The sequence below is a fragment of the Salvelinus fontinalis genome, chromosome 9, assembly GCF_029448725.1.
Source record: "Salvelinus fontinalis isolate EN_2023a chromosome 9, ASM2944872v1, whole genome shotgun sequence".
In the NCBI taxonomy this organism is placed as follows: Eukaryota; Metazoa; Chordata; class Actinopteri; order Salmoniformes; family Salmonidae; genus Salvelinus; species Salvelinus fontinalis.
Genome location: NC_074673.1, coordinates 6,002,304 through 6,026,612, shown reverse-complemented (window position 1 = coordinate 6,026,612; position 24,309 = coordinate 6,002,304). Strand labels below are relative to the sequence as shown.

General features: G+C 44.3%; 1 long non-coding RNA gene and 1 other non-coding gene across 2 annotated transcripts; one reads left to right on the top strand and one right to left on the bottom strand.

The window, feature by feature from the left end:
* Window positions 1-4,265: 4,265 nt before the first annotated feature.
* Window positions 4,266-4,447, top strand: LOC129863061 (U2 spliceosomal RNA). Its single transcript, XR_008760925.1, has one exon. It is a non-coding gene; the product is annotated as a U2 spliceosomal RNA (small nuclear RNA).
* Window positions 4,448-6,896: 2,449 nt separating this feature from the next.
* Window positions 6,897-15,163, bottom strand: LOC129861967 (uncharacterized). Its single transcript, XR_008760689.1, has 3 exons — window positions 13,741-15,163; window positions 9,045-9,167; window positions 6,897-8,626 (listed from the first exon to the last, which is right to left on the bottom strand). It is a non-coding gene; the product is annotated as an uncharacterized LOC129861967 (long non-coding RNA).
* Window positions 15,164-24,309: the final 9,146 nt, after the last annotated feature.

Below are 24,309 nucleotides of genomic sequence, written 5' to 3'. Positions count from 1 at the left end.
GAACTACGCGCCATTGAGGAGGTGGTGGAGGAGCTGGTGATGGAGAGAGAACTGCGAGGGTCCGAGGAGAGCGGGAGTGAGACGCCATCATCATCCCACGAGGAGAGCGGAGAGACCGACGGGAGTTGGAACAAGCAAGTGGAGGGGGAGAAGGGAGAGCCCACCGCGCCCTCGGCTCAGGAGAGCTGGACAACGGTGAGAGAGAGGAGGAAGTGCTCGGTGAAGAGGAAGCAGATGAGCCCTGTTTCCCCACTCATCAGCATGGAGGCGACGGAGAAGTCTGCTCTGGGGGGAAACCGTTTCAGTGTTTTGGAAAGCGGGAGGTCTGAGGAGAAAGGCGAGGGAAACCCGGGCAGCGCAGAGGAGACTCTGCTTTCCCCGTCAGGCAGCTCCATCGACAGCAGCGGTCTGGCACCCAGCGGTGTTCCAGCGCCCACACAGATGGAGGAGGAAAGGGTTTTCCCGACCAAGATCCTTGTGGACAGTCCTCCCGCAGGAGACCACCGTTTCCCGGATAGGCCTCCTAACGAGGAGATGTATTTAAAGTGAGTATGGAAAAATGTCATATTTTAGATAGTAGTCCGTTTCCCTCCTTATCCCATGTCGTCTTTTTTAAACCTAGCTAGCATAAATGTTAGAGGGCTTAGGAACCCAGTTAAAAGGGCGACTGTTTTTTCCCATTTGTCCTCCATTTGCTTCTCTGTGTGTTTTTTACAAGAAGTACATTTAAAAGATCAAAATGACGTGGAGAGGTTTACGCAGGAATGGGTTCAGGGAGAGTCGAGGTGGAGTGTAGGCGGGGTGCATTCAACAGGGGTTGGGGTGCTATGTGGGAATAGGGATTTAAAAATAGTAGGGAGTTTTTCGGCTGTACACGGGAGGGTTTTAATAGTAGATATCGATTGGAGGGGTAAATGTTTTAGATTTTATTAACGTGTATGCACCATCGACACCCAAGGAAAGGAGGGAAATGCTTAACGACCTAGACGCTATTTTTATGACAAACAGACAGGTGTTTATGGGGGGAGATTTTAATGTATCATACGACCGAGGTAATCTAGGAGGGCATCTTGTAAAAAGTTTAATAGGTAAATATAATTTGGTTGATACGTATAGAGTGGAGCACGCGGATGCTACAGGTTTCACTTGGGAAAACAGCAGGGGCGCGAGGAGCCGAATAGATTATCTGTTTGCTCCGCGTGGACTCGGTGTGTCCTCTGCGCGCGTCACTCCGGTATTCTATTCAGACCACAGTTGCCTGTCTGTGACAATAGAATTAAAAACAATTGAATTTGGAAAAGGGTATTGGAAAATTAATAACGGCATTTTACATGACACAACTTTTGAGACAAGATTTAGGTCTTTTTTCCAGGGCTGTGTAACTATGAAACCGTTTTATTCTACTGTCATAGAGTGGTGGGAGAGCACAAAATTAAGAATCAAGATTTTTATTCAGAACTTTTGCAAAGACAAAGTACGTAATACCCACAAAGATTTTTATGAATTGCAGAACGAACTAAAAGATCTACACATCCAAGGTAATTTGAATGGTGGTGGATTAGATAAAGACAAATTATGTATCCTACAGAAAAAGCAGCATGCTTTTTTTGAAAAGAAAGCTCGAGACTTCATGTTTAAAAGTCAGCAGGATAAATGGGAAAATGATGAGAAGTGCTCTGCATATTTTTTCAAACAAATTAAATCACGGGGAAAGAGGAGGACTATTTCGGCTTTATTGGACCAAGATGGGGAGATGGTTGAGGATGGAGATGGCATGCTTGGTGTCGCTACACATCACTTTTCTCAGCTATTTCAAAAACAAACAATTGATTATGAGAAGGGGACTAAATTTTTAAAATGCGTGGATGTGCAGATACCTTTAGATATTAGAGACCAATTAGAAGGGGAATTGAAATTAGATGAAATTTATATGGCACTGAAGAGCATGAAAGATAACAAAGTACCAGGAGTGGATGGGCTCTCTAAAGAGTTTTACATCGTTTTTTGGGATTTAATTGGATGTCATCTGTTGGAAGTGTTTAGAAGTATATTTGGTTTGGAGCATATGGGAGGTTCGATGTGCGAGGGGGTAATCTCTCTACTTTACAAAAAGGGAGACCCCAAGACATTAGCAAATTGGAGACCTTTAACAATGTTGTGTGTTGACTATAAATTATTAAGCAAAGCCATAACTAATCGCCTATCATCTGCCATGGCATATGTTGTTGGTTTAGACCAAACATGCGGTGTGGTGGGGAGAAAATTAACCTGGAACTTGCAATTGCACAGAGACGTTCAAGCATATTTAGAGGAAAGGCACTTGCCAGCTATTACTGTGAATTTGGACCAGGAAAAAGCCTTTGACATGGTAAGCCATGAGTTTTTATTTAGAGTTATGGGAAAATTTGGGTTTGGAAATAATTTTATGAAATGGGTCAAAATTCTTTATAGTAATGTGGGTAGCAGGGTAAATATTAATGGGAATATGGGAACGGTCATCAAGCAATTACGAGGTGTCAGGCAGGGGGACCCTCTATCTGCTCTATTGTATGTTTTATATATCGAACCTTTTGCATGCGCAATTAGGACAAATTACAACATCAAAGGCATCTGTTTACCCGGAGGGGATATCCTAAAAATTTCGCAATATGCGGACGACACAGTTTTATATTTACAGGACGACCTGAGCTTGAAAGAGTCTATCAAAGTCATGGATGAATTCTCTGTTGCCTCTGGGTCAAAGATAAACAAGAATAAAACAGAAATAAAATATATGGGACCGTGGAAATGGAGAACTGATCAGTTATGTGGTTTGACTGTGTGCACAGGACCAATGGTAGTGCTCGGCATATCTTTCGGAAATGAAATTAAAGATGACATGTTTAATTGGAAAGAAAAACTAGTATCTCTTAATAAAAGATTGGGACTGTGGAAAGTGAGGCGACTATCCTTTAGTGGGAAGGTGTTAGTGCTGAAGGCGGACATTCTGCCTTCATTACTTCACCTTGCCTATGTGTTTCCCATGCCGGTGTCTCTCAGGAAAACTTTCATACGGGCACTGTTTAATTTCTTTTGGGGGGGATATGAGTACATCCGTAGAGATCGGATGTACCAGCCTATAGAGGCTGGTGGAAGGGATTTCCCTCATATTCCTCTCAAGCTAGATGCTTTGTTCTATTCAAACGTTTGTTGTATTTTGCCGTCTTCTGTACACAAATGTCATATTTTAATCAAATTCTGGCTGTCTGTACCGTTAAGGTTCATGGTGGAATGGGATAATAGTAAGCCAAAAGCTGAAAGTATCCCATTACATTTTAAGAAAATAGTGGAATGGGCAAAGAAAACCCCTGTCTGCAAAGTAAAAGAAAACGTAATCAACCACAGATTGCTATACGAAAAATTAATAGAAAATTGTCGTCCTAGAGACCGATTACCAATATCGCCTTCCACCTGGCTACGGGCACAATTAAAAGGGTTAGACAACAGACTGAAAGATTTTAATTGGCTTGTTTTACACAGACGTCTTCCGGTCAGATCAACATTATATGATCATAATTTGACCCTGAATAAATTTTGTCCCAGGGACAATTGTTTTGCAATTGAAACAATTCCCCATGTTTTATGGGAATGTTCTTTTGCCAAATTGGTTTGGAGAAAAATTAAACAATTTTTTGTGATTTTAAAAAACATTGATTATGAAGGGGTAGCCAAACTTGAACTAAAAAATGTGGAAAGGGTGCAATTATTAGCATTAGTGACTCTGGTGTCCCTTATCAAGACCAAACTTTGGGAGGCCAGATGTGGTGCGGTCAATGACACCCTCAAGTGGTCACCGACGGGATTAGTTGAATTTATAAAACAGGACATTTGGAAAAGAATACAATTCGAAATAGATAAGTGGGGCATTGTATCAGTGAAACAGAAATGGAAAGGGGTTTACCCTTCACTTTAAATGTTTTTAGAGCCAATTGAAATGTAGGCTAAGCCTTTGTACATATTTGATATACACTGAGGTTTATTCAGAATTCACTTTGGTATATGTATATGTTTGTATTTATAGAATTCTTTGTATTGTTTTTTAGAGATTGTTAGAGGCAAGTTAAACTTGAATGTAATAACACTGGTCAGGTTCTGCAGAACTGCATTTTTTTGAGTAGTTTTGCTATTGTTATATTGTTACACTATTTTTGGATACTGTTTTTATGAATCGATGTTATGTAATGCACTGATTATGTAATTGTATTTCAATGAGAAATGTAAATAAAATTCTTTTTCCAAAAAAAAAAAAAAAAAATCTGTTCTTATCAGTTTAATATCTGATACGTCCCCTATCTGGGGACCATATATTAAATTGATTTTTGGAATAGGGAGATGGAATAGGGGCTTGCTCCGTCCACTCCACGCATCGACCTGGTATTGCAGTACCTCCAGGAACGGTGCACCCCCTGCCGTTGTAAAGAAAAAGCAGACGAAGCCAACCGGATGGTTTGTTTATTATATTCATGATGGATATTGCGTTTAATTAAGCAAGTCTATGTCACTAGATAGTGTTCAGTCACCCATTTAATCAAAACAAATTCAAATAGTTTTTGATGCTTTAATGCCGTTTTTATGTGTATAATATGATGTACAAAAATATATATGAGCTGTTTTCAAAGAAAATGCAACAATAAAACTTTTCCATAAGAAAATATATGTTCTCTGGGAGACCCGCCAGGGACCTGTGGAAGAAAACAGGCCCTGATCTCATGTCCGCCAGCAGGGGAAGACCTAACGCTCCAGCTCGTGCTGTTATGGGGTGGGCCGAAGGCCTCCACAAAGCTCTGGCCCACCCTCACGTGTCTGAAGGACGCACTGTGGTCCTCCCGCAACCTGCTGGTAGAGAAACGAGTCCCTCATGGTGTACTCTTGTACTATTTCAATCAGGAAACAACTGTCTTTACCTACTATTTTTTTTGGAACAAGGTTGTCGAGTTTCAAAACAGGAAATGGATTTTCAAAATGTAGTTGTCTTTTTAAAACATAAATACATTCATCAAAAGAACACGACTGCTTGCAACAACAAAAAAGATTAACGCGACTATACTTGTCTCTTGTGTCCAAGCGGAAAAAACAGGAAGTTAGTTTTGTATTTTAAAAATCCCAGTAGATCTATACATTTTCTTTGCAGTCACTAAAATCATGATGATCAAAATTGGAAGTGCAACTATCCAAAGGTACAGAATTATGGGAAATGACTCATTTTAAGCATATTTCACCAACCAATATTACAAATCAAATTTGATACCTGATTTCAAAAAAATATTTCAAAAATAAGCAGATTGTGTGCCTGATTCATTCATCAGTACCATCCCAATCCAATTCCATGTATTCAATACATGGCTGGTTTGCTCTTTGTTTTGTCGACTTTCCATTGGCGTACAGAAACACAATCCACAACAGAGCTAAGGAAAGGTGGAGGAACACAAGTTCAAGTGCTTAATTTGAGCCGAATCCTGTCGGAACAAGATCCGGCACCTCTACGTTTTGGACTGTTTCGTTCCGGACCCTATTTGGCCGGATCTGGTACCTCTCGTGGCATGAAAAATAAGTGTCACTTTTTACAATGTAAAGTTCTAATAAACACGAACAAAGTTCATTTGAGTTGCCTCCTCCTTAATTTCCCCCCCCCCCCCCCCTGTATCTCTCACCAAACTAGAATGAGATTCCCTTTCTAAAATCTCTCTCTGCTCTGATAGACATGAGCCTGCAACTCTCATCTCTCCAGCGTCGCACTTCATCATTCCCCTTATAGAATCATACGAAGGGTTCTGGAGGAGCTGAAGCACGCATGAGAAATTGAAATAAATGTGCCAAAGTTATAGAGTTACTGCTGTCTGTTCAGAAATACATTTAATAATTCAGAATAGCCTACTACACCATGAGAACGCCTAAACGTTTGCCACAGAGGATAAATAGCCTATTGGAGTGTACAATACAAGGCATAGTCTACAGTCGGGGACGCGCGCATAGGCCATCACCAGTGAGTGAGCCGCACATCTTTGGGTGAATCAGTGAAACTGGAAAGCATTTTTAGGACTATAATTTCCTATAGTCTCCACACAACTAGGCGTTGGGTATTGATGGACTCAAGAAGAGGTGGTTTTCATTCATCTCAGTTTGTCAGTGTCAAAGTAGCCTGTCATTTCGCTCATTTCTGAGCTATTATGGTGCTTTCGAGATGAATCGGGAAGTCGGAGCTCTAGAAAGAGGCCAGTAGAAATAGTAAAAATAAAGAAAAACCCTTGAATGAGTAGGTGTTCTAAAACTTTTGACAAGTAGTGTACACACACTGTATATTCCGGACTATGACATTGCTCGTTCTGATATTTCTTAATATCTTTCTATTACTTTTTGGTTTATATGTGTATTACTGCACTGTTGGAGCAAGATAAAAGCATCTTTTTATATATATATATATATATATATATATATATATATATCTGTGTACGTGACCAATTAACTGATTTGTGTGTCCATCATAAAGGGTGGCAGGTAGCCTAGTGGTTAGTGTTGGGCCAGTAACCGAAAGGTTGACGGTTTGAATACCCGAGCCGACAAGGTGAATAATCTGTTAATGTGCCCTTGCGCAAGGCACTTATAACCCTAATTTGCTCCAGGGGTGCTGTACTATGGCTGACCCTGTAAACTGCACCTTTCCAGTGTATGTGACAAATTGTTTATTATTTTACATTATTTATAAACACATTGTTATGCTCAGCGGTCTAAGGCACTGCACCTCAGTGCTAGAGGCGTCACTACAGACCCTGGTTCGATCCTGGGCTGTATCACAACCGGCCGTGATCGGGAGTCCCATAAGGCGGTGCACAATTGCCCCAGGTCAAAAGGTCATAAACAACAGTCATCTGACAACTTTATTTCAACAAAATGACATTGGCGTGACTTCATGCACCTCAAAATGGCAAGAGCCTTTGAAGCACTAGGTGGGTATAGGAAGAAGAAACCTCAAGTATAAAAAGCAAGGCAGGTATAAATGCAATACTTCCAAGTGCACAATAACACCTGCTGGTTCAGGCTCTCTTCCCATTTCCTTCTGAGATCTGCAGAGTTATCATCGTGGACAGGTACGCCCCAGTGGATGACAGATCTGCAGAGTTATCATCGTGGACAGGTACGCCCCAGTGGATGACAGATCTGCAGAGTTATCATCGTGGACAGGTACGCCCCAGTGGATGACAGATCTGCAGAGTTATCATCGTGGACAGGTACGCCCCAGTGGATGACAGATCTGCAGAGTTATCATCGTGGACAGGTACGCCCCAGTGGATGACAGATCTGCAGAGTTATCATCGTGGACAGGTACGCCCCAGTGGATGACAGATCTGCAGGTATCATCGTGGACAGGTACGCCCCAGTGGATGACAGGGTTGGGGTCAATTCTATTTCAATTCAGAAAGTAAATCCCCCAAAAAAATGTTCCTCATTGAAAAGCATTGCAGATAATTGTAATTTCAGTGTACTTCCTGAACTGAAATGGACCGAAACCTGGTGAATAACGGTAGTCCTATTACCATCCTGACAACAGACTGCATACCCAAGAAAGAACATTGTGACACCGGTGTATGTTTGGATAAAATAATTCCTGGAACATTGTCATGACAACAATATTACTGAACAGGTTGAAATGAGAAAGAAAAGAAGAAATATTCATGCATAAAAAAACACTTTCATCAGGCTTTCACGACTCAAACTTCTTACCTCATTTAAAATATAGCATTTTCTTCATACATTACAAACCGATAGAACGTGTAGCAAATAACTTACATTGCACAGACATATGAAAATCAAACACTAAAGTGAAGTCAACTGAATAGTGCTGGTGCGGGAACTCTAAAACGTTCATCAGTAGCTATGGGAAACGTAGTTCTTTTCACACTGATCTACAATAGAAAATGACATTTTAATCATCTAGGCCTATTTTGAACAGTAAAAAGGACTTTGTTGCATAAAATAATTTTAGAAGGAAAATATACTATACAGTAAATAGATCACAAGAATATTCCTCAAAGTTCAAAATGTCTGAAACAATTGCAAAAGAAGTAAGCGCCATGGTGTTAAAGCTGGCAAAGTGGAAATGGCTGAGAGAAAGAAAGGCGAGAGGACAAAGAGAACACAAAGAGAGAGAGTTCACTGCAAGACGCCTGGTACAGTTTATCGATGTAGTGTGAGAGCATATTTCCTCTGAGTGTTTATATTCTATTCATAGCTACGCCACCCTGTCCCAAAGCTCCATTGGCTGGCTTGCATATTCTCTTGTATATCTTGGCATTAAGGGAGGCATGTCCTGTGATTCACACGGCCAACATTGGGCAGCAGAATCTTTTATTTTATTTTTTTTACCAGCGTCGAAGCCCGGCAAACTATCCTACGAAGTTGAGAGATGCAGACACACAATCGGCTCAAAAAAAAGCTTGCATTTAAAAATTAAAAATCTAGTATAAGGGCTGATATTCAAAAAAAAAAAAGCCTTTAAGTCAACTGGTACCATCTTCATGTTGTTAGCTGAACCTCAGTCTACATTGAGACTTCCAGGATCTCTCCATGTCTATCTTTAGCCTACCTGCCACTACAAAACAGAAGAAAACATGGTATTAAAGGATGGAATAGACACAGCTCACGCATCTCCTCAAAAAGGGGAAAAGCATACTCGTAGACAAATAAATGACCTGTTGAGAGAAACAGGAAACATTCGAACAACAAGTGGGACGTGGCATAAATAAAGCAGATTCAGTCATTCATGTAGTCGGAGACATTAAAACGCCTTTATGTTTTGGCCTACATCCTTTAACTATTCTAGCTCAAAACAAATGACCTATATGATTCATTCATTATTTAAAAAGGAATATATATAAGCCAGCAAAGAATACAAGGTTAGGCCGTCTTGCCTTTCTCAAAGGTGTGCTGATTCGTTAAGAGACTTACCTCCTGAAGTTGCAGGCAGACTGTGACATGACATAATCTGTGTTGAAAATATGAGGACTAACCTTCATCTCTCCTCCTCCTCCTTCTCCTCCAGGCGGAGACGGTCTCATCTCTTGTTTCTCCATCTCCTTATTCTTTTTATTTCTCTCAACTGCTTGGGGGTTTTTGACACCCCTGTAGGTTGTCTAAGAGGAGATGGAGAGGTCATAATGGCAGCTACAGACACACGGCTCTGTCCCCACTGGAACCCTATTCCCTATATAGTGCACTACTTTAGACCAGGATCCTATAGAACCCTATTCCCTATATAGTGCACTACTTTAGACCAGGGCCCTATAGAACCCTATTCCCTATGTAGTGCACTACTTTAGACCAGAGCCCTAAAAAAACCTATTCCCTATATAGTGCACTACTTTAGACCAGGATCCTATAGAACCCTATATATGTGATGTGATCTTCCTGTCTGGGTTGGCGCCCCCCCTTGGTTTGTGCTGTGGTGGAGATCTTTGTGGGCTATACTCGGCCTTGTCTCACGATGGTAAGTTGGTGGTTGAAGATATCCCTCTAGTGGTGTGGGGGCTGTTCTTTGGCAAAGTGGGTGGGGTTATATCCTTCCTGTTTGGCCCTGTCCGGGGGTATCATCGGATGGGGCCACAGTGTCTCCTGACCCCTCCTGTCTCAGCCTCCAGTATTTATGCTGCAGTAGTTTGTGTCGGGGGGCTAGGGTCAGTTTGTTATATTTGGAGTACTTCTCCTGTCTTATCCGGTGTCCTGTGTGAATTTAAGCATGCTCACTCTAATTCTCTCTCTCTCGGAGGACCTAAGCCCTAGGACCATGCCTCAGGACTACCTGGCCTGATGACTCCTTGCTGTCCCCAGTCCACCTGGCCGTGCTGCTGCTCCAGTTTCAACTGTTCTGCCTGCGGCTATGGAACCCTGACCTGTTCACCGGACGTGCTACCTGTCCCAGACCTGCTGTTTTCAACTCTAGAGACTAGAGGTCGACCGATAAATCGGAATGGCCGATTTCAAGTTTATAACATTTTTTATTTTACACCTTTATTTAACTAGGCAAGTCAGTTAAGAACACATTCTTATTTTCAATGACGGCCTAGGAACGAGGCAGAACGACAGATTTTTAACCTTGTCAGCTCGGGGGATCCAATCTTGCATTGATTACATTGCACTCCACGAGGAGCCTGCCTGTTAGCGAATGCAGTAAGGTAAGTTGCTAGCTAGCATTAAACTTATCTTATAAAAACAATCAATGACTGTCATTGCTCCAATGTGTACTTAACCATAAACATCAATGCCTTTCCTAAAATCAATACACAAGTATTTTTAAACCTGCATATTTAGCTAAAATAAATCCAGGTTAGCAGGCAATATTAACCAGGTGAAATTGTGTAATTTCTCTTGCGTTCATTGCACGCAGTCAGGGTATATGCAACAGTTTGGGCCGCCTGGCTCTTTGCAAACTAATTTGCCAGAACTTTACGTAATTATGACAACATTGAAGGTTGTGCAATGTAACAGGAATATTTAGACTGATGGATGCCACCCGTTAGATAAAATACGGAACGGAATAAACGTTTTGTTTGAGGTGATAGTTTCCGGATTAGTCAAAGGTATATGGTTTAGAGAGAAATAGTCGACGCGTTATAATTCCTGTAATAACTTGCGGCTGAACTTGAAAGGGGTTCCTTCGTTATTTTACCGTTCATGTCTTCCATAGAGAATGTCTTGATCTACTTCAAATAAGGTCTGTGTTTCGTGCAGGCTTAAACTGCCTCGACGTTTTGATACCCGTGTAAATCTCACTAGGATAAGGTAACGTTTGTCAACATATTTTCATAAATCCACACCACAATTTTTTTTATCTTCACTTATATTTAGCCAATATTGATCAGAGTTACCTTGTCCTATGGATATCTACACAGTTATAAAATTGGCACGGTGGTGTAAGCCTAAACGAAACACAGACCTTATTTTAAGTGAATCTAAAAATATCCTATGGAATAAATGAAGGAACCGCTTTTCAAATTTTGCTAGGTGTCATGGGAATTATGACTCGCACTTTGGTTGTCAATTCTTACCATGCCCATTATTAAAATAGGATTTCCTGCATATAGAAATTAAAGTTTTTGTTTTCAATATTCATCACAGGTAACTTAAACTCAATTTTTATTCAAACAGTTGAGTATTTGTCTCCTAAGCAGACTCTTCAGTATCATTGTCACTTAGTTAAAATAAGTGTTCACTGTTCATTCAGTATTGTTGCAATTGTCATTATTACAAAAATGTGTGTGTGTATGAGATATACCGTAATTGCTGGACTATTAAGCGCACCTGAATATAAGCCGTACCCACTGATTTTTTTTACAAATATGTATTTTGTACATAAATAAACCGCACATGTCTATAAGCCGCAAGTGCCTACCGGTACATTGAAACAAATGAACTTTACACAGCCTTTAAACGAAACACGGCTTGTAACAAAAATAAATAGGCTTTTAAACGAAACACGGCTTGTAACAAAAATAAAAAATAAATAGCAGTAAACAGTAGCCTACCAAGAAAGTCAAACTTCATTGCGGTGGCGATTGTTTTGGCTTTCAGTTGGATCTGCACAGTTCCAACGTCTTATCATCGACTCATTAAGGCCAACCTCCCATACAGCAGCTCTATTTCCTTTTCCAACAGCCAGATCGATCGCCTTCAACTTGAAAGCTGCATCATATGCATTTCTCCGTGTCTTTGCCATGATGAGGGTGACAAGATGACTACCGTAATCAGAATGATGGGAAGTTTGAGAGCGCTCGATTTACGTCACATTATGTGACGGTGCTCAGTTTTTTGGCGGCATGAATCTTGTAAAAAAATAAATAAATAGCCGCGTCATTGTATAAACCGCGAGGTTCATAGCGTGGGAAAAAAGTAGCGGCTTATAGTCTGGAAATTACGGTATATATATATATTTTTTTTAATAAAAATCGGCCGATTAATCGGTATTGGCTTTTTTTGCCCTCCAATAATCGGTATCGGTATTGAAAAATCATAATCGGTCGACCTCTACTAGAAACTGCAGGAGCGGTAGAGATACTCTTAATGATTGGCTATGAAAAGCCAACTGACATTTACTCCTGATTATTATTTGACCATAGTGGTCATTTATGAACATTTTGAACATCTTGGCCATGTTCTGTTATAATCTCCCGGCACAGCCAGAAGAGGACTGGCCACCCCTCAGCCTGGTTCCTCTCTAGGTTTCTTCCTAGGGAGTTTTTCCTAGCCACCGTGCTTCTACACCTGCATTGCTTGCTGTTTGGGGTTTTAGGCTGGGTTTCTGTACAGCACTTTGAGATATCAGCTGATGTACGAAGGGCTATATGAATAAATTCGATTTGATATATAATAGTGCACTACTTTAGACCAGGGCCCTATAGAACCCTATATATAGTGCACTACTTTAGACCAGGGCCCTATAGAACCCTATATATAGTGCACTACTTTAGACCAGAGCCCTATAGAACCCTATTCCCTATATAGTGCACTACTTTAGACCAGGGCCCTATAGAACCCTATTCCCTATATAGTGCACTACTTTAGACCAGGGCCCTATTGAACCCTATTCCCTATATAGTGCACTACTTTAGACAAGGGCCCTATAGAACCCTATATAGTGCACTACTTTAGACCAGGGCCCTATAGAACCCTATATAGTGCACTACTTTAGACTAGGGCCCTATAGAACCCTATATATAGTGCACTACTTTAGACAAGGGCCCATAGTGTTGACTACACTGTTACAAGTCTAACGTCTCTTATCATGTGTTCAGTTGAAACGAGTTAATTCATCGTCTTCAGTTCACTTCATCGATCTTTTCAGAAATGGGTCTCGCATAATTGAGAGAATTTACAGACAAGAGTTTTACTAGAATACAGGCCTACATGTGCATGTCATGATCTGACTAGAAATATTATGTTGAACGTAATTCTATTTGTACGGTTAAACGCTAGATACAGAAGGGTTGCAAATCAAACTGAGCTTACTGAAAGAGGATAGTGCTCGCCATTGGGCAGGGCAGCCAGTTGTCAGACTTCCTGAAAGAGGATAGTGCTCGCCATTGGGCAGGGAAGCCAGTTGTCAGACTTCCTGAGAGACATTCAGTACAGTTCATGCAGACAGATAGCCGTTGCCAGGTCGTCACTAGTTACCACAGCCACAAAGTCATAAACACCACGTATTTCTACAATTGATCTTCTTAAAATATTATGTTAAACCTAACCATAACCACACTGCTAGCCTTATGCCTTAAATTAAGACAACAACAAAAAAATCATGAATTTTACCATTTAGCCAATTTTGACTTTGTGGCTGTCCTATCTAGTGGGAACCCAGTTGCCAGCTGTTTGACACATGCTGGATTATATGACCTCCAATGTGGCAAGAGGCCTGGTCCCAGATCTGTTAGAGGCATTAAGTTCCAGTATATAGTGTTGTTGTGTCGGGGAAAGCATATAGCCTGGTTCCAGATCTGTTTGTGCCGTCTTGCCAACTCCTGTGGTCAACGGAGTGACAATAACCATTGGACAGCACAAACAGATCTGGAACCAGGGTAAGGAACGTTTAAAATAAAGTTAAGACAGAATGACAAAGTGTGCAGCACCAGAAGTGAGAGGTGGGTCGTGTGGGTGGTGGGAGGAAATACCAGCCGAGTCAAAACATGGAGCTAAGAACACGGTCTTCATACTCACCTCGATGCTTTAGTAGGACCACATGTTTTATGGGTTGGATACAATTGGCTTTGACTGAAGAATTTCTGCATAACAGTAAAAAAAAAATACCCACCAGTCTTATGAGGAGCTACTAAACATTATGATTGAAGAGACTTTAGTAGCCTTGCAACAAAGGGTACAAAACACCATAGATTGAATTTCTAGATTGGATTTCTTGGTTCAAGGCTCGTTATATTCGGCTAACCTTTTCACACTACGGAGCCGAAATCAAGCCGAGCTGCAGTGTGCTGACCTGGTTACACGGCACATCTACCGTACAGATGTAGGATCTTCATTTGAGCCAGTTTGCTACAGCCTGAACATTATCACGCAGCAACAGGATAAGTGAATTATTATGTGTATTATAATTAAATTGATTTTTTTTTTTTTGTAGGAGTTGATACATTTTTCGTAAGGGAAAAATCGAGTGAGATATCACAGTGGAAATTACAAAGTTCAGAAGACTTTTTAAATCTCAAATATACTGCAAGTTCTCCTGCAGCAGGGTGATCACATTAAGATCCTACATCTGTAGCTGCTGGAACCGTACTGGGAAGGGATTGGAGCCAGCGCAGTAGGGGTTTTCGGTCAGTTAACACGATAGTGGTAAAAGGGATAGGTAATGAGATGCCTTCTCTCTTCTCCCAGCAGACTCCACTCTGTCTCAGGAAGCTCTTCTATACGAATAACAAGACTGGGAGAGTGGCTGGCTGCTGAGATGAACTGGTAGAGTTGGGACAAATAAACCATACCGATCACTTATCACAGGCATTTTGGCAGATATCGTTCATTACGATAAGTAGCCTATACTAGAGAAATGTGTTTTGAAATGAAATGTTTTCTAATATGACTGATTGTTCATGGAACAATAGATGGCTACAACAATACAACTAGTAGTAGTAGTTTAAAGGATTTAATTTTTTTTGTACAGATGGTGCACATTAAATGTTATAAACTTTATCTCATAAATTCAGGCAATTTATCACAATATGGATTTGTGTCCGTATCGCCCAGCTCTACTGACTGTTCAGTGGTTGTCTACAGTACGCCACTTAGAAGACCCTCATCCCAGCTAAATGACTCATGGTACAGTGGTGTACAGGATCCCTGTGGGAACTGACCCCACAACCTCACCACACCCTAATCCAACTGAGCCACACAGGACCACCATGTGTGGGCTATATAGGGCTGGTTTCCTGGACACATTAATCCTAGTCCTGGACTGAAAAAAAGAATAATTTAACAGTGAATCTCCATGGAAAATGCTTTTCAATCCTGGACTAGGCTTAATCTGTGTCCGGGAAACCAGCCCTTTGCTGTACCAGTGTAAGCCTACCGTATATGGTTGTCATAACAACTTGTCCAAAACAGTCATACCTCTTTCTGTCTCTTCTCAGCGGCCTCTGCCAGCTCACGTCTCCTTGTTTCCTGGGAAGGAAGCAGAACATGTTGAGTGGGAGGAAAATTTTAATAAAAAAATTAATGTTGAATGAAATTAATGAGGAGAAAAAAAAATATTAAAGTAATGAGAAATGAAGAGCAGAAATCTGAATGGGAACGTATAATTCTTATTGTTTTGGTGTTTATTGGTTACGCTGTTTTATGTTACATTGTTTCATTTTGGAATCCAAATATATGTACAATTTGTTTACGATGTTGACCTGAAACATAGACAATTGTGTGTGTGTATACATACACAGCTGGCAATATATATAAAGTGTAGCTCGCTAGTTACCGGCAGCAACCAAGCTAATAATGAACCTAGCTACTGTAACAAGTTACTTAATCGATCTGGTGTGGTGGACAAGTCGTTTCCAGGTCCACCAAGGCACGGTAAGCACATCCCCATACTTGAGCAAGGAAATCAACTTTTTAGTTTCAGTGTTGAATGTTTGTTGGCTACTTGACTAGATTGAGCTAGTTAACGTTAGTTCGCTAAATCTAGAAGAACCCACCAGGCAAGGTTAGCAAAAGTGCCAAGTTAGTTACTCTTGTGCACGTCGACAAAGTGGCTACCCACTCTGCTTTTGCTAAATCTACGAGCTAACTAACTATAACCATGGAGGAACAGACCTTAATCACCACGGAAGGGCCAACCTCCAACCATTCTCATCAGCAAGTTTTTCCAACTGTCCAACCAAAACCACTGCCTTGTCTACTTGTATATTCCCAACAGTCATCTAGAACAGTAGCAGTAGGATGCTCAATTTAACAGCCTTTCAGCCTAACCCAATAAAATAATGTTTTTTACGCCGTATATCCAAAGGCATCTCATCACTCGGACAGGCTGCACACAACACTGAGGTATACAGACCGGCTGCATAGTGTGTTCTGAATATATTTGTGAACCGCTTTGCGAGCTGAAACACAACCCTTTTGTCGTCTGCCATGTGCGATCGAAGCTGCCGCCCTGTAATTAGGAGTCACCAGCTTGTCGTCAGCAACACACAAAAAAAAAAAAGTACTTCCGTGTAGCGGAATTTAAGAAACTTTCAAAATAAAAGTCCCCCACGTAATATTATATAAAGTGTGAAAAACTTGTATTTATTCATGATATATGAACAACTATTGTCTAAACATTAACAATGACTCATATTTGTTCATATTTAAGTTGCATTTGCATTACATTTGTAAAAAAAATATATATATGTTCTAAGGTCAAATAAATGTTCCCAACGCAAATGGAATACCTATTTGCCTATAGAGCAACACATATTCTGGGTGCCACAGTAAAAGTATTATAGGAAATACTCAGGGGTGTCTGTAGAATGTATATATGGAGTCATTTAATGGTGTTCTGAATAATACGGAGTGTTGCCAATATGTATTACATATACAGTGATTTGCATTGTGATCAATGGAATGGGTGGAGAAAGGCCAGCATCATTCTAGGTGTTATTCCGTATGAATCGTTTTTCCTGTAAAGTGCTATATTTGTACCGTATAGTTTCCAGGCACCACATTTTAAGCTGTTTGACCACAGTAAAAGTCCAGCAACATTTCCTATGACCTAGCATTTTGTTTAAACCGATTTGTATTCTAGGGACTCTAGTGAGTAGACTGGACGAGGGACTCTAGTGAGTAGACTCGACTAGGGACTCTAGTGAGTAGACTGGACGAGGGACTCTAGTGGGTAGACTGGACGAGGGACTCTAGTGGGTAGACTGGACGAGGGACTCTAGTGAGTAGACTCGACTAGGGACTCTAGTGAGTAGACTGGACGAGGGACTCTAGTGAGTAGACTGGACGAGGGACTCTAGTGAGTAGACTGGACTAGGGATTCTATGGAGTAGACTGGACGAGGGACTCTAGTGAGTAGACTGGACTAGGGACTCTAGTGAGTAGACTGGACTAGGGACTCTAGTGAGTAGACTGGACTAGGGACTCTAGTGAGTAGACTGGACGAGGGACTCTAGTGAGTAGACTGGACGAGGGACTCTAGTGAGTAGACTGGACTAGTGAGTAGGCTGGACTAGGGACTCTAGTGAGTAGACTGGACGAGGGACTCTAGTGAGTAGACTGGACGAGGGACTCTAGTGAGTAGACTGGACGAGGGACTCTAGTGAGTAGACTGGACGAGGGACTCTAGTGAGTAGACTGGACGAGGGACTCTAGTGAGTAGACTGGACGAGGGACTCTAGTGAGTAGACTGGACTAGGGACTCTAGTGAGTAGACTGGACTAGGGACTCTAGTGAGTAGACTGGACTAGGGACTCTAGTGAGTAGACTGGACTAGGGACTCTAGTGAGTAGACTGGACTAGGGACTCTAGTGAGTAGACTGGACTAGGGTCTCTAGTGAGTAGACTGGACTAGGGTCTCTAGTGAGTAGGCTGGACTAGGGACTCTAGGGAGTAGGCTGGACTAGGGACTCTAGTGAGTAGACTGGACTAGACGAGGGACTCTAGTGAGTAGACTGGATGAGGGACTCTAGTGAGTAGACTGGACGAGGGACTCTAGTGAGTAGACTGGACTAGGGACTAGTGAGTAGACTGGACTAGGGACTCTAGTGAGTAGACTGGACTAGGGACTCTAGTGAGTAGACTGGACTAGGGACTCTAGTGAGTAGACTGGACTAGGGTCTCTAGTGAGTAGGCTGGACTAGGGACTCTAGGGAGTAGGCTGGACTAGGGACTCTAGGGAGTAGGCTGGACTAGGGACTCTAGGGAGTAGGCTGGACTAGGGACTCTAGGGAGTAGGCTGGACTAGGGACTCTAGGGAGTAGGCTGGACTAGGGACTCTAGGGAGTAGGCTGGACTAGGGACTCTAGGGAGTAGGCTGGACGAGGGACTCTAGGGAGTAGACTGGACGAGGGACTCTAGTGAGTAGACTGGACGAGGGACTCTAGTGAGTAGACTGGACGAGGGACTCTAGTCAGTAGACTGGACTAGGGACTAGTCAGTAGACTGGACTAGGGACTAGTGAGTAGACTGGACTAGGGACTCTAGTGAGTAGACTGGACTAGGGACTCTAGTGAGTAGACTGGACTAGGGACTCTAGTCAGTAGACTGGACTAGGGACTAGTGAGTAGACTGGACTAGGGACTCTAGTGAGTAGGCTGGACTAGGGACTCTAGTGAGTAGGCTGGACTAGGGACTCTAGTGAGTAGGCTGGACTAGGGACTCTAGTGAGTAGACTGGACGAGGGACTCTAGTGAGTAGACTGGACTAGGGACTCTAGTGAGTAGGCTGGACTAGGGACTCTAGTGAGTAGGCTGGACTAGGGACTCTAGTGAGTAGACTGGACGAGGGACTCTAGTGAGTAGACTGGACTAGGGACTCTAGTGAGTAGACTGGACTAGGGACTCTAGTGAGTAGACTGGACTAGTGAGTAGGCTGGACTAGGGACTCTAGGGAGTAGACTGGACTAGGGACTCTAGTGAGTAGACTGGACTAGGGACTCTAGTGAGTAGACTGGACGAGGGACTCTAGTGAGTAGACTGGACTAGGGACTCTAGTGAGTAGACTGGACTAGGGACTCTAGTGAGTAGACTGGACGAGGGACTCTAGTGAGTAGACTGGACGAGGGACTCTAGTGAGTAGACTGGACGAGGGACTCTAGTGAGTAGACTGGACTAGGGACTCTAGTGAGTAGGCTGGACTAGGGACTCTAGTGAGTAGGCTGGACTAGGGACTCTAGTGAGTAGGCTGGACTAGGGACTCTAGTGAGTAGACTGGACGAGGGACTCTAGTGAGTAGACTGGACTAGGGACTCTAGTGAGTAGACTGGACTAGTGAGTAGACTGGACTAGGGACTCTAGTGAGTAGACTGGACTAGGGACTCTAGTGAGTAGACTGGACTAGGGACTCTAGTGAGTAGACTGGACTAGGGACTCTAGTGAGTAGGCTGGACTAGGGACTCTAGTGAGTAGGCTGGACTAGGGACTCTAGGGAGTAGGCTGGACTAGGGACTCTAGTGAGTAGGCTGGACTAGGGACTCTAGTGAGTAGACTGGACTAGGGACTCTAGTGAGTAGGCTGGACAAGGGACTCTAGGGAGTAGACTGGACTAGGGACTCTAGGGAGTAGACTGGACTAGGGACTCTAGGGAGTAGACTGGACTAGGGACTCTAGGGAGTAGACTGGACTAGGGACTCTAGTGAGTAGACTGGACTAGGGACTCTAGTGAGTAGACTGGACTAGGGACTCTAGTGAGTAGACTGGACTAGGGACTCTAGTGAGTAGACTGGACTAGGGACTCTAGTGAGTAGACTGGACTAGGGACTAGTGAGTAGACTGGACTAGGGACTAGTGAGTAGACTGGACTAGGGACTAGTGAGTAGACTGGACGAGGGACTCTAGTGAGTAGACTGGACGAGGGACTCTAGTGAGTAGACTGGACGAGGGACTCTAGTGAGTAGACTGGACGAGGGACTCTAGTGAGTAGACTGGACGAGGGACTCTAGTGAGTAGACTGGACTAGGGACTCTAGTGAGTAGACTGGACTAGGGACTCTAGTGAGTAGACTGGACTAGGGACTCTAGTGAGTAGACTGGACTAGGGACTCTAGTGAGTAGACTGGACTAGGGACTCTAGTGAGTAGACTGGACTAGGGACTCTAGTGAGTAGGCTGGACTAGGGACTCTAGTGAGTAGGCTGGACTAGGGACTCTAGTGAGTAGACTGGACTAGGGACTCTAGTGAGTAGACTGGACGAGGGACTCTAGTGAGTAGACTGGACGAGGGACTCTAGTGAGTAGACTGGACGAGGGACTCTAGTGAGTAGACTGGACTAGTGAGTAGGCTGGACTAGGGACTCTAGTGAGTAGACTGGACGAGGGACTCTAGTGAGTAGACTGGACGAGGGACTCTAGTGAGTAGACTGGACGAGGGACTCTAGTGAGTAGACTGGACGAGGGACTCTAGTGAGTAGACTGGACGAGGGACTCTAGTGAGTAGACTGGACGAGGGACTCTAGTGAGTAGACTGGACGAGGGACTCTAGTGAGTAGACTGGACGAGGGACTCTAGTGAGTAGACTGGACTAGGGACTCTAGTGAGTAGACTGGACTAGGGACTCTAGTGAGTAGACTGGACTAGGGACTCTAGTGAGTAGACTGGACTAGGGACTCTAGTGAGTAGACTGGACTAGGGACTCTAGTGAGTAGACTGGACTAGGGACTCTAGTGAGTAGACTGGACTAGGGACTCTAGTGAGTAGACTGGACTAGGGTCTCTAGTGAGTAGACTGGACTAGGGTCTCTAGTGAGTAGGCTGGACTAGGGACTCTAGGGAGTAGGCTGGACTAGGGACTCTAGTGAGTAGACTGGACTAGACGAGGGACTCTAGTGAGTAGACTGGACGAGGGACTCTAGTGAGTAGACTGGACGAGGGACTCTAGTGAGTAGACTGGACTAGGGACTAGTGAGTAGACTGGACTAGGGACTCTAGTGAGTAGACTGGACTAGGGACTCTAGTGAGTAGACTGGACTAGGGACTCTAGTGAGTAGACTGGACTAGGGACTCTAGTGAGTAGACTGGACTAGGGACTCTAGTGAGTAGACTGGACTAGGGACTCTAGTGAGTAGGCTGGACTAGGGACTCTAGGGAGTAGGCTGGACTAGGGACTCTAGGGAGTAGGCTGGACTAGGGACTCTAGGGAGTAGGCTGGACTAGGGACTCTAGGGAGTAGGCTGGACTAGGGACTCTAGGGAGTAGGCTGGACGAGGGACTCTAGGGAGTAGGCTGGACGAGGGACTCTAGTGAGTAGACTGGACGAGGGACTCTAGTGAGTAGACTGGACGAGGGACTCTAGTCAGTAGACTGGACTAGGGACTAGTCAGTAGACTGGACTAGGGACTAGTGAGTAGACTGGACTAGGGACTCTAGTGAGTAGACTGGACTAGGGACTCTAGTGAGTAGACTGGACTAGGGACTCTAGTCAGTAGACTGGACTAGGGACTAGTGAGTAGACTGGACTAGGGACTCTAGTCAGTAGACTGGACTAGGGACTCTAGTGAGTAGGCTGGACTAGGGACTCTAGTGAGTAGGCTGGACTAGGGACTCTAGTGAGTAGACTGGACGAGGGACTCTAGTGAGTAGACTGGACGAGGGACTCTAGTGAGTAGACTGGACTAGGGACTCTAGTGAGTAGACTGGACTAGGGACTCTAGTGAGTAGACTGGACTAGGGACTCTAGTCAGTAGACTGGACTAGGGACTAGTGAGTAGACTGGACTAGGGACTCTAGTCAGTAGACTGGACTAGGGACTCTAGTGAGTAGGCTGGACTAGGGACTCTAGTGAGTAGGCTGGACTAGGGACTCTAGTGAGTAGACTGGACGAGGGACTCTAGTGAGTAGACTGGACGAGGGACTCTAGTGAGTAGACTGGACTAGGGACTCTAGTGAGTAGACTGGACTAGGGACTCTAGTGAGTAGACTGGACTAGTGAGTAGGCTGGACTAGGGACTCTAGGGAGTAGACTGGACTAGGGACTCTAGTGAGTAGACTGGACTAGGGACTCTAGTGAGTAGACTGGACGAGGGACTCTAGTGAGTAGACTGGACTAGGGACTCTAGTGAGTAGACTGGACTAGGGACTCTAGTGAGTAGACTGGACTAGGGACTCTAGTGAGTAGACTGGACTAGGGACTCTAGTGAGTAGACTGGACGAGGGACTCTAGTGAGTAGACTGGACGAGGGACTCTAGTGAGTAGACTGGACTAGTGAGTAGGCTGGACTAGGGACTCTAGTGAGTAGACTGGACGAGGGACTCTAGTGAGTAGACTGGACGAGGGACTCTAGGGAGTAGACTGGACGAGGGACTCTAGGGAGTAGACTGGACTAGGGACTCTAGGGAGTAGACTGGACTAGGGACTCTAGGGAGTAGACTGGACGAGGGACTCTAGGGAGTAGACTGGACTAGGGACTCTAGGGAGTAGACTGGACTAGGGACTCTAGGGAGTAGACTGGACTAGGGACTCTAGGGAGTAGACTGGACTAGGGACTCTAGTGAGTAGACTGGACTAGGGACTCTAGTGAGTAGACTGGACTAGGGACTCTAGTGAGTAGACTGGACTAGGGACTCTAGTGAGTAGACTGGACTAGGGACTAGTGAGTAGACTGGACTAGGGACTAGTGAGTAGACTGGACTAGGGACTAGTGAGTAGACTGGACGAGGGACTCTAGTGAGTAGACTGGACGAGGGACTCTAGTGAGTAGACTGGACGAGGGACTCTAGTGAGTAGACTGGACGAGGGACTCTAGTGAGTAGACTGGACGAGGGACTCTAGTGAGTAGACTGGACTAGGGACTCTAGTGAGTAGACTGGACTAGGGACTCTAGTGAGTAGACTGGACTAGGGACTCTAGTGAGTAGACTGGACTAGGGACTCTAGTGAGTAGACTGGACTAGGGACTCTAGTGAGTAGACTGGACTAGGGACTCTAGTGAGTAGGCTGGACTAGGGACTCTAGTGAGTAGGCTGGACTAGGGACTCTAGTGAGTAGACTGGACTAGGGACTCTAGTGAGTAGACTGGACTAGGGACTCTAGTGAGTAGACTGGACGAGGGACTCTAGTGAGTAGACTGGACGAGGGACTCTAGTGAGTAGACTGGACTAGTGAGTAGGCTGGACTAGGGACTCTAGTGAGTAGACTGGACGAGGGACTCTAGTGAGTAGACTGGACGAGGGACTCTAGTGAGTAGACTGGACGAGGGACTCTAGTGAGTAGACTGGACGAGGGACTCTAGTGAGTAGACTGGACGAGGGACTCTAGTGAGTAGACTGGACGAGGGACTCTAGTGAGTAGACTGGACGAGGGACTCTAGTGAGTAGACTGGACTAGGGACTCTAGTGAGTAGACTGGACTAGGGACTCTAGTGAGTAGACTGGACTAGGGACTCTAGTGAGTAGACTGGACTAGGGACTCTAGTGAGTAGACTGGACTAGGGACTCTAGTGAGTAGACTGGACTAGGGACTCTAGTGAGTAGACTGGACTAGGGACTCTAGTGAGTAGACTGGACTAGGGTCTCTAGTGAGTAGACTGGACTAGGGTCTCTAGTGAGTAGGCTGGACTAGGGACTCTAGGGAGTAGGCTGGACTAGGGACTCTAGTGAGTAGACTGGACTAGACGAGGGACTCTAGTGAGTAGACTGGACGAGGGACTCTAGTGAGTAGACTGGACGAGGGACTCTAGTGAGTAGACTGGACTAGGGACTAGTGAGTAGACTGGACTAGGGACTCTAGTGAGTAGACTGGACTAGGGACTCTAGTGAGTAGACTGGACTAGGGACTCTAGTGAGTAGACTGGACTAGGGACTCTAGTGAGTAGACTGGACTAGGGACTCTAGTGAGTAGACTGGACTAGGGACTCTAGTGAGTAGGCTGGACTAGGGACTCTAGGGAGTAGGCTGGACTAGGGACTCTAGGGAGTAGGCTGGACTAGGGACTCTAGGGAGTAGGCTGGACTAGGGACTCTAGGGAGTAGGCTGGACTAGGGACTCTAGTGAGTAGGCTGGACTAGGGACTCTAGTGAGTAGACTGGACGAGGGACTCTAGTGAGTAGACTGGACGAGGGACTCTAGTGAGTAGACTGGACTAGGGACTCTAGTGAGTAGACTGGACTAGGGACTCTAGTGAGTAGACTGGACTAGTGAGTAGGCTGGACTAGGGACTCTAGGGAGTAGACTGGACGAGGGACTCTAGTGAGTAGACTGGACGAGGGACTCTAGGGAGTAGACTGGACGAGGGACTCTAGTGAGTAGACTGGACGAGGGACTCTAGTGAGTAGACTGGACGAGGGACTCTAGTGAGTAGACTGGACGAGGGACTCTAGTGAGTAGACTGGACTAGGGACTCTAGTGAGTAGACTGGACTAGGGACTCTAGTGAGTAGACTGGACTAGGGACTCTAGTGAGTAGACTGGACTAGGGACTCTAGTGAGTAGACTGGACTAGGGACTCTAGTGAGTAGACTGGACTAGGGTCTCTAGTGAGTAGACTGGACTAGGGTCTCTAGTGAGTAGGCTGGACTAGGGACTCTAGGGAGTAGGCTGGACTAGGGACTCTAGTGAGTAGACTGGACTAGACGAGGGACTCTAGTGAGTAGACTGGAT